Source organism: Lactuca virosa, chromosome 5, assembly GCF_052849685.1.
Source record: "Lactuca virosa cultivar CGN04683 chromosome 5, Lactuca_virosa_CGN04683_v6, whole genome shotgun sequence".
Lineage (NCBI taxonomy): Eukaryota > Viridiplantae > Streptophyta > Magnoliopsida > Asterales > Asteraceae > Lactuca > Lactuca virosa.
This window is the reverse complement of record NC_136430.1, coordinates 278,788,923-278,800,205: the sequence shown is the minus strand read 5'-3', so window position 1 is coordinate 278,800,205 and position 11,283 is coordinate 278,788,923.

The following is an 11,283-nucleotide window of genomic DNA, read 5'->3' as shown; positions in this document are numbered from 1 at the left end:
ATTTCTTTTAAAACATTACTAATTCATAGCATTAAGTCATTCAAACATACAAAAAGGGTTTATATGACAAATCATAGTTTCATTTCCAAAACACTTGTTCATTTCATCAGAGTAAAACATCCCAGGCTGACTAACTATGGTGTGTGCCATGCGATCATCCCGAGCTCTTCCCTCCGCTACCAGAAGTACCTGAAACCAAAACTGAAAACTGTAAGCACGAAGCTTAGTGAGTTCCCCAACCTACCACATACCCTGCATAATCACATACTGTAAATATTGGGCCACACTCACTACTTCGGGCCTCGCCCGCTACAACGGCCCCGCCGCTCCAGGACCCGCCTGGCTTCGAGCCCCGCTCGGATACATATCTGTTTCTCTTAGTCCCCGCCTGTTTCTGGGCCCCGCCCGCTAACATATACTAACACATAAACATACCACAACACATAACTGAACATATACTACTGAATCCTGTTCTATGGCCTCGCCTATCTTGGGCCTCGCCCTTGTCCTGCTACTGATGAGTCGTGGAACCCCGTCCACACTCCTTCTGATAGTGAGATATGGGCCCAGCCCACACTCACTATTTTCCTAACTTGGGCCTCGCCCCTGCTCTGCTGCTAATGAGATATGGAACACCATCCATACTCTGCTATTGGTGAGATACGGGACCTCGCCCACACTCACCTCCCTACCAGGCACATACATGTATCACACAGACAACAAGTATACTCTATCATGCAAACCATTCCTTGGGCACCCGCCCGACATTGGACCTTGGTCCTGAATATCATACTAGCAAACAGTGCCTAGGGCTAACCCCCGGGTCTTCCTACTCATAACTACATGGGCCGGCATTGTGGCCGTAGACCCATCCACACAAAGGGAAACTCACCTGCACTGCTGAACTTTGCTGATAACCCTCTGGCTGCTGACCGACAACTCTCTGAACCGCTGCTCCACTAGCTCCCTGAGCTACTATTATCAATATAACACTTAGTTCCAAACTGAACTCTAGAAGTCAAACTAAGTCAACTCTGGTTAAAGTCAAAGTCCTGGTCAAAGTCAACCTTCCAATTGAATCGACTCGCCGAGTCAACCCGTAGACTCGCCGAGTCCTTAAACTCAGAAGCTCTCAAAATACGACCCAAACTAGCCGAGTCACCCCAGGACTCGTCGATTTCAACGATCTCTGAGTCCCATCCTGTCCAACTCACTGAGTCACCACTCAACTCACTGATCTGCGTCTTAACCAAAAGAGGTTGGGGGTTCTGCGACCTGACTCGTCGAGTCCAAGAACAGACTCGCCGAGTCCTAGGCAATCTTCAACAGACTCGCCGAGTCGTTCTTCCAACTCGCCGAGCCCATGCACATATTCATACAACTCGTCGAGTACACCCATGTGACTCGCCGAGTCTCTCCAGTTCTCAATCCATACAGTGGCTTTTCGAGCCATGCAGGGGCTCCAAACCATAGATCCACTCTTCTACAGTCTATCTCCCACGTAAAGTTGCAAACTTTACGTGAAACCAAGGAGCTAAAGGCCTAAAACACTCTAGGGCTAGGGTTTAAGACAAAGGGGCTTCACCAATAACTCATTGACTGCTGCTTTAAGACATTCTGGACCATCACAACTCTAGATCTGAAGTAGCAACCTCAAATCTAAGCCCCAAAACTGAAATGGATCTCAATCTTACCAAAATAGCCCCAAAATCTCATTCGAGAATAGATCTAGATGCAAAAAGGGTGAAGGTAACAGCTAATTACCTCCAAGATGACCTCCCACTGAAGAATAATCCAGATCTCTGTAAACCCCTTGATCCAAGCTTCTTGATCTTCAAGATCTCTTCACCAAAAACCACTTATCTAAGCTCCAAATTGCCTCCAAGGACTCTCACTCACGATTTAGGGTTTCTGGATCTCAAAAGGGTGGTAAAGAGGCTGAGGGTGGGTTATAATGTGCTTTATATAGGGCACAACCCCCGAGATTAGGGCTTTTCTCGTCCAGACCAGACTCGCCGAGTCCACTAGCCGACTCGCCGAGTCGGTCACTTACTCTATACCCCGGATCCCGCTCCGACTCGTCGAGTTCCTCCCTGGACTCGACGAGTTGACTCATGGCTTAGAGCTTTTCCTTTCTTTTCTTGGTCTTTATGATTCTGGGTGTTACAACTCTCCCCCACTTAAACTAGACTTCGTCCTCGAAGTCCGCTACGGCCAACTGTCCTGCAATCCGTTCACATCGCCCCTGCCCGACGACTATAACTCCGGCCGACCACTCACATGGACCTTCCGCCCGGTTACCCAGAATAAAACTAGCCCTCGTAGATATCAATCCTCAAGTGCACTTAAATCCCGCCAATCCTGAGCACACAACTCTCTCAACTGGCAATCCTCCCAGTACTCCCCGAGTACTTATGCTGAAATCCTAGGGGTTCACCCCCTTTTTCCTTGCGCGTTTTCTGGCTTTCCCAAGGCAACGTTCCACCACGAACCCTCCTCTACCACTGTGAAAGACATATCCTTCATGGTATCCATTACTCCAGCCACTCCAAGTGCTGGTCACTACTGTCGATACCCACCGAACACTTCATGCTTACTATAACTTGGCGCTGAGCACCCAACCCAACGTATGGACCAGATAATCCTACGAGTAAAAGATTCATCCCTGTAACGGTTAGACTCCAATAAGAGCTGTGCGACAGGGTCAAACCCTTCCCTCTGAGATTATCCAACCCTGCTGCGAGAGGCGTAGCACTCCTCGGTCAACTAGTTGTCCCACGCCATACTTCTCTGTCCTCACTTCCCTGCCTTAAAGTCCTGCCATTTCTCATTCGCCTTCCAAATGGACCGAGACCACCCTGGTCCCTCTACAGATTCTTCCGATAACTGGGTTACCGGATACTCACCGGTCACTACATCTAGCACAATCTCTTAGTCGCTCCCAGCGACTTCCGAAGAAACTTCGGCTATCTACACTGCTCTATCAATCCAGCCACTCTGGCGCTACAAGTCTTGGGATCCTCGATCCCCTATCCTGACCCTAAGGTCCTTACCAGGTCCCACCTGCGCTTCTATAATCTCACGAGCCTCGCCCACGGGTCTCACCCAAACCATATCTTAGAGCGGTCTCTCCCTCTAGTTTCACCTGCCTAGCTACTTTCGCACGGGCCTCGCCCACGGGTCTCACCCGAACCATACTACTTAGCAATCCTGCTCCTAGGTCTCACCTATACTGCTACTAATCATACGGGCCTCGCCCACGGGTCTCACCCAACTGTATCCTGGAGCAGCCTCTCCCAAGGTCTCACCTCTCTAGGGCTACGGAGGCCAACTCCATACCAATCACAATGAACTACCTTTTCCTAATCCCTACCTTGCTAACTAGGAGATACGGGCCCCCGCCCACACTCCGCGAACTAAACTGCTAATGAATGCTACGGCTTACCCGCAGTCTTACATCCTAACTAAAATCACGTCCTGCCGAGAAAATCTTCAACCTGGTTTCCCAAACCAATCATCTACTGATCGCTCTTACACGCACCCAACACTGGGGAGTTTCCCAACTCCCAACTCACGCGTTTCTCAATCCGTTCAGCCACTCGGACTACTATCCTGCTCAACAAATTTGCGAACTCATCCCATCTTCGCACTTTCTTCCGTTCCTGACTATACGAGGGTTCCTCCCCCACTTCGATTCAACTAGCTCCCTACAGTTCACTGTCTGGAAAGGATTCCCAATCCTTCTTACCACTCCATGGTCGATCTGCTAAAAACTGATGCTTACCGCTGCTGGTGCCCCAAAACTAATCAATACCACGACGCCACCGTCCTTGAAGCTGGTGAAATACTTCTAGAATCCCAATCTCACGCTTGCTACAGCGACCGCATCCTGAGTGACCTGGCACATCTGGGGCTGCTCGCATGTCATCTGAAACCAACTGGTATGCCCTGCTCCGTGACATAGGCGCCTCTGCCCGGCCCTGCCGACTGTCGATGATCCTCAAAGTTGCGGGAGCAGGTGCTATCACCTGTCCTGCTGAAAGCAAACTCGGACACTGGGCCTTCTTGTGTTGGATCCTAAGTTATAATATATTGTGTTGGATCCTAGCCTTAATATTACATTTTGGTGTATTATTAAGGATTCGATATATCTAATCTAAACTTGTTTTCTTCTTTTCAGATGTCTTCCTGTTGGATTAATGTCTAAGTCCATAACTATAATTGGTAAGACTTGACCCGACCCGGCATGGTCCATTTGGGTTGCATGGCATCATGCATTTGGATAGACTATAATGAGAAAAATAACACTTAAGGTTGGTTAATATATTATAAGTTCTAATATATTAATAAGGTTATTTAATTAGTATTGATCAAGAATTAATTTGGAATTAATTAAGTGATCAAAAGGAGACTAATTAAATATATGGGTTGATTGTGTAAATCATTCATTCTTATATATGTGGGCTTGTGATCCAAGATTCCTTATGTTGGACTAAGTCCATGGGGTGACCCATGGATACTCCATGGAGGTTAAAATCCATGGAGCATAAGGAATGGGTAAAGTTATGAGTTACATGGTGTAACCCTAATAGCCACCATATAAAAGAATCCCATGGCTCAAGAAATCGTGCACTAATGTGTGAGTGTGAGGGCTAGACGATTTCAAGGAGTGTTCAAGTTTCTCTCAAGTTATTCCAAGTGTATTTGGTGTTGTGTGAACCATTTGAGGTGTCACACTTGGGGCACTAGGCACTCAAGCTTCATGAAGACATTCTACATCAAAGAGGTATGTATTCTATCTTGTTATATTTATTATTTTGTATGCTAGATTAGGATAATACCTTGGATGTTCATAATTGTATGTATAATAGAGAAAACATAGATCCAAGGTATTTAGGGTTGCATGTACACTTAGGAGTGTTAGAATGCTCATAAACCAACACTTCCAACAACAATGCTTCGGGCTCTAACCCTACTGGCTCCTATTCCCTCATGAACCTTTGTGGGAGGATCATCTTTGATGGTTCCAACTTCATGGATTGGATCCGGAACATCAGGATGGTCACTCGTTACGAGGACAAGGAATATGTCCTCGATAAGGAGCTAAAGGAGCTTGATGAGTCCACTGCTACTCCTGAGGAGGTCGCTGAGTATCAGGCACATGAAAGAGATGCCACCAAGGTGGCATGCATCATGATGGCCACCATGACAGCTGAACTCCAAAAGTCCTATGAGGACTATTACCCTTTTGAGATGCATCAGGATCTGATGGAAAGGTGCCATCAGAGTGCTCGTCAAGAGCGGTATGAAATAATCTCCTCCATGATCACTACTCGTATGAAGGATAGCGAACCAATCACGAGCCACATGTAGAAAATGCAAAGGTATGTGGACCATCTAATGAAACTGAATGTGAACTTCCCTGAGGAGTTGGAAATTGATATCATTTTGCACTCCTTGCCCTCGTGTTATGATCAATTTCGTATGACATACCACATGAACAACGAGGAAGTCACACTCAGTAAGCTTCAAGGACTTCTGAAGACTGCCGAAAGTGGTCTTAAGAGTAAGTCGGTTACTACTCCTACTCCTACTACTACCCCTGTTTTGGCTATCGGGCAAGGCAAAGGGAAGAAGAGGAAGCACCCTTCGAAGGGTACCAAGGGAAAGTCCCTTGAAGGCTCCTCATCTGGAACCAAAGGTGGTTCTATCACTCCTTCTGCCATCCCTAAGGATGCTGAATGCTTCTACTGTCAAAATAAGGGGCACTGGAAGCGAAACTGCCCAAAGTACTTGCAGGATGTCAAGGATGGGAAAGTGAAACCATCCCATACAGGTATTTACACTATATTGTCTAATAACTCATAATTTTCTAATTCTTGGGTTCTTGATACAGGTTGTGGTATTCACATCTGTTGTGACTTGCAGGGCCTAAGAAGAAGTGAGGATGTGGAGCACGGAAAGATAAACTTAATCATGGGGAACAAGAAGGTTGCACCTGTTGCCAAGATTGGAGTTTATACTTTGTTGCTAGATAATGGGTTAAAGTTACATTTGAATAAATGTGTGTACTCGTCTGAAATGGCGAGGAATATTATTTCCTTTCATGCTTTGTACAAACAAGGTTTTACCTTTTCTTTTGATAACGAAGTTGGTAGTATTAATGCTTTCTTTAATAATGTTCTTTATTTTAAAGCATTACCTTGTGATGGTGTGTATGAAGCTATATCGGTTGTAGATAATTTAGGAAATAATGTATTATGTATTGATTCTTCTACTAGCTTGGATAAAGCATCTTTGTGGCATTGTCGTCTTGGACATGTAAATAAGAAACGCATAGGCCAGCTCCAAAAGGATGGAGTCTTGGAGTCGTTCGACCTCAAGTCGGATGATAGTTGTGTGTCTTGTCTACTTGGAAAAATGAAAAAATCACCCTTCACTGGTACTTGTGCAAGGGGTGAGGGTTTGTTGGACCTTATACATACTGATGTATGTGGACCATTCAAAACCGCCACAAGGGATGCTAATCGCTATTATGTGACTTTTATTGATGATTTTAGTAGATATAGTTATGTCTACTTAATCAAACATAAGTCAGAAACTTTTGAAAGTTTAAAGAGTTTAAACAGGAAGTAGAAAATCAATTGGGCAGGAACATTAAGATGCTTCGATCTGATCGAGGTGGCGAGTATCTTAGTACTGAGTTCCTCGACTATCTTAAGGAGTGTGGGATTGTCTCACAATTGACACCTCCCAGGACACCACAGCTGAATGGTGTAGCTGAGAGGCGTAATTGAACTTTGTTGGACATGGTTCGCTCTATGATGAGTCGAGCTTTGCTACTAATCTCTTTTTGGGGGTATGCCTTAGAGACTGCCGCCCACATCCTTAATCTAGTCCCTACAAAGAAGGTTGCCAAAACACCTCATGAAATGTGGACTGGGAAAGTTCCTAATTTGGACCATATCAAGATTTGGGGTTGCGAGGCTTTCGTGAGGCGCAAGACTCATGACAAGCTCGAACCTCGAAGTGAAAGGTGTATTTTCATCGGCTACCCACAAAAATCCTTTGGTTACCTCTTCTACAGACCCAGTGAGAATGTGGTCTTTGTGGATAGGAGAGGGGTCTTTCGAGAGAGAGAATTTATAAACCAAGGAGACAGTGGGAGGCAAATTGACCTTGAAGAAATTCAAGACTCAATTGGTGAAGGAACCTCAGACACTAGCAATCAACCTGAGGAGGAAATTCATGTTGATCCAGCTGACGAGTCTATACTTCCGAGGCGTTCCACAAGGGTTAGGAACACACCTGAGTTTTATTATGGATTTCATATTACTACGGAAGGTGATACATTTATCAGTGACAGTACACTGGTAAATCTGGATGAACCTAACAGTGTTAAGGAAGCCATGGCAGGTCCAGAGTCTGGTAAATGGAAGGAGGCTATGGACAGAGAGATACAGTCCATGTATGACAATCAAGTTTGGAACTTGGTTGACAATGTACCAGGTCGTAAGACAGTCGGGTGCAAATGGATCTTCAAGAAGAAGACCGACATGGATGGGAAGGTGCACACTTATAAGGCTCGACTGGTTGCGAAGGGTTTTACTCAGACTCAGGGTATTGATTATGATGAAACCTTTTCACCAGTAGCAAAGATTAAGTCTATTAGGGTTATGCTAGCCATTGCTGCATTTCATGATTATGAAATATGGCAAATGGATGTCAAAACCGCTTTCCTTAACGGAAAGTTGGCTGAGGATGTTTACATGAATCAGCCAGAAGGTTTTGTCAGTGCAGAGTACCCCAATAGAGTGTGCAAGCTTGAGAAATCCATTTATGGATTGAAACAAGCATCTCGAAGTTGGAATCTTTGTTTCGATGAGAAGGTCAAAGAGTTTGGTTTCTCAAGAAGTGAAGATGATTCATGCGTGTATGTCAGAGCTAGTGGGAGTATAGTTAGCTTTTTGGTACTGTATGTGGATGACATACTACTCATAGGAAATGACATCCCAACCTTGCAGGAGGTTAAGTCCTGGCTTGGGAAGTGCTTTGCTATGAAGGACCTTGGAGAAGCTGCCTATATCCTAGGGATAAGGATATTAAGAGAAAGGAGTAAAAGACTAATTGGACTTAGTCAGAGTATCTACTTGGATAAGGTGTTGAAAAGGTTCAACATGCAGAATTCCAAGAAAGGAGAATTACCGATCCAAAGCAATGCCAAACTGAGCAAGGCTCAGAGCCCGAGTACAGAAGATGAGATAGCTGAGATGAGTCGATTACCTTATGCTTCCGCTGTTGTCTCGATCATGTATGCTATGACTTGTACCCGTCCTGATGTGGCCTTCGCTTTGAGCATGGTCAGCAGATATCAGGGGAACCTTGGCAAGGCTCATTGGACTGCGGTAAAGAATATTCTCAAGTACCTGCGGAGGACTAAGGATTGGATCCTTACCCTTGGTGGGAGTGATGACTTGAGAGTAGTAGGGTATAGTGATGCTAGCTTTCAGACTGATAGGGATAACTTCCGCTCTCAGTCGGGCTGGATCTTTACCTTAAATGGAGGGGCAATCACTTGGAAGAGTTCCAAACAGGAGACTGTAGCTGATTCGACTTGTGAATCAGAGTACATAGCAGCGAGTGAAGCGGCAAAGGAGGCGATATGGTTGAGGAACTTCATCGGAGACCTTGGAGTTGTACCAGCTATTAAGGAGCCTATGGAGATTTTCTGTAACAACAATAGTGCGGTTGCCTTAGCCAAGGAACCAAGAGATCATGGCAGATCCCGACACATTGACAGAAAATATCACTTCATAAGACACAAGATAGAAGAGGGACTCCTCGTGGCAAAGAGGGTATCGTCAGATGAGAACCCTGCGGATCCCCTTAGGAAGGGACTGACGAGGGTGAAGCATTTGCAGCATGCGAGACGCATCGGGCTGAGGGACGATATTAGTTTTACAGATTAGATAGTTATTACTGAAACTTGTAAAATGTAATCGACGTTTGATGATAAATAAAAGTTGTGATTTATTTATGAGTAAGGTGTTACTATCATTGTCAATTATTTACTATTGTTTCAGCTTTGCATGTTTTGACTTCCAGAATAATAAGTTTATTCAAACTCTCCACAGTCGGTCATATGTCGGAAGTAGGTATGAATCAAGACTGTCATGAATTGGGATTGTAGATGACTAAAGGTGTTTAGCCATAGCAATGGTTGCTACAACATTCATGAGTACTCATAAGTTATGAGTATTGGAATAAACCCACGCTCACTTGTATCACTTCATGGAATTTATCTCGAGTTATCTTGAGACGGTAATATCATATAAGTCTTCAAACCTAGAGATATGAGTTGTTACCTATGAGTTGGTTGTGCATTGATTGCACGTAAACGCATCAGTAACTTGATGTTATAAAACGTGCCTTTGTGTGCAATTCAATAAGTAGTAGAACAAGCATATGAGTCGAAGTTTATCTGTTCCTTCTAGAAATAGAAGCGATATCTGGGCCCCTCGATGATTTTGTTTTGACCTATGTATCGGGCCCGGTCAGAACTAAATTGATGTGTTCGATTAAGTTCTTTGTCAAACAAATCGGAAATCGGGAAACAAACTGTTGGACAATAAGTAAGACATTGTTCCATGTATTTGTCCGGCTGATATCATGAGAGCAGAGGATTATGTGATCACTTATCTAAAATGGCGCTTCATAGTTCAACAGAGTTTTCGAGAGCTACGATTGTCGGTTGGTTCCTGAAGCTATATAGGCAAATACAGTTATCAGACTTATCCAAGTGGGAGACTGTTGGATAAGGTGTCTAAGTCCATAACTTATTTGGTATATACTTGACCCGACCCGGCATGGTCCATTTGGGTTGCACTTCACCCGAACTATTTATATGGATAACATTATGAGAAGAGTATATTTGCGGCCTACTAATATATTATAAGTTATAATATATTAATATGAAATTGTATTATTTAATTAGTATTGATCTTAAATTAATTATGAATTAATTTAGTGATCATAAGGTGACTAATTAAATAATGGGCTATTGTACTTATATAGTGTGGGCTACGCTTGAATGGGAGTCCATGGATGATCCATGGAGCTTTTAACCCATGGATCCTTGGAATAGGAAAAGACATGGGTTATTAGGGTTTGCATGGTTCATAACCCTAATCATCTACACTATATAAAGAGGCTTATGGTGCTTGAAAAGACACTATGTGTGTGTGCATAAGGTGTGGCCGATTTCTAGAGTATTAGAGTGCTCTCTCATAAGTTTTCCAAGTTTGTGGTGATTTGTGATTTCCATTTGAGGCATTCACATTATTGGTGCTTGGCTCTCAAACTCCCAAGGAATCAACTCACTAACAAAGGTATGTAATTCTTCTAGTATCTTTTATGTTTAAAAGTACCCCATGTATGTTAGATAGGTTATGAACCTTGGAAAATTATTTTGCATGTATTTTAGACAAACATAGATCCAAGGTTTCTAGGGTTGCATGAACACCTTAGGAGTGTTAGTTTGCTCAAAACCCAACACCTCCTCCCACCAATCCCTTGCTCTGTCCTTCAGAAGACAGGAGGCAAGTCGGACCTTGTCCCCCTCGGGACATCGGCTCGTACGAAAGGCGTTGGCAATATCGGCCAACCACCTGCTGCTAGCGATGGGGTCCCTAGCCTCATGGTAATCTGGTGCGCCACAAGCTTTAAACTCTCGGAATGTCAAAGTACGCGCTCCTATCATAGCCACCATCTCTGCACGGAAGGCTCACAGCCTCTCATCTAATATCTCCAGTATGCCCTCCTTGACTGTGCCAAAGATCACAGGAGTCCGATCTAGAATACTGCGCGTAACCTCGGCTGATACAAACTCCCTCATCCGCTCCTCGAGCTGCTCGGTCCCTGAACCCGAGCCTGATCCCTCTCCGACGCCTGATCCGCCAACTGGTCTACCCCGTAGAGTCACCATTCTTGCAACATATCATAACTATCATTGACATACACATCTCTACTGAGGGATCACACTCACACTACAAGTTCCCCGGTTTCATCTCAGCCCTTCTTGAATCGAGTACAGATCCTCTGCTTTCAGTAGTATGGGCCCCTACTACCTTCCACATCTATCCGTACTTTCCTCAAGAATTGCCTTGACTACACCAAGTCCCTTTCACTGCTACTAACACTGCTCCCATCACTACTCTCATCCTAGGCTTGCCCTAGGGTAACCTCCAACTCATTATCTGCCATCAGCTGCATAAGAAGTCCCTG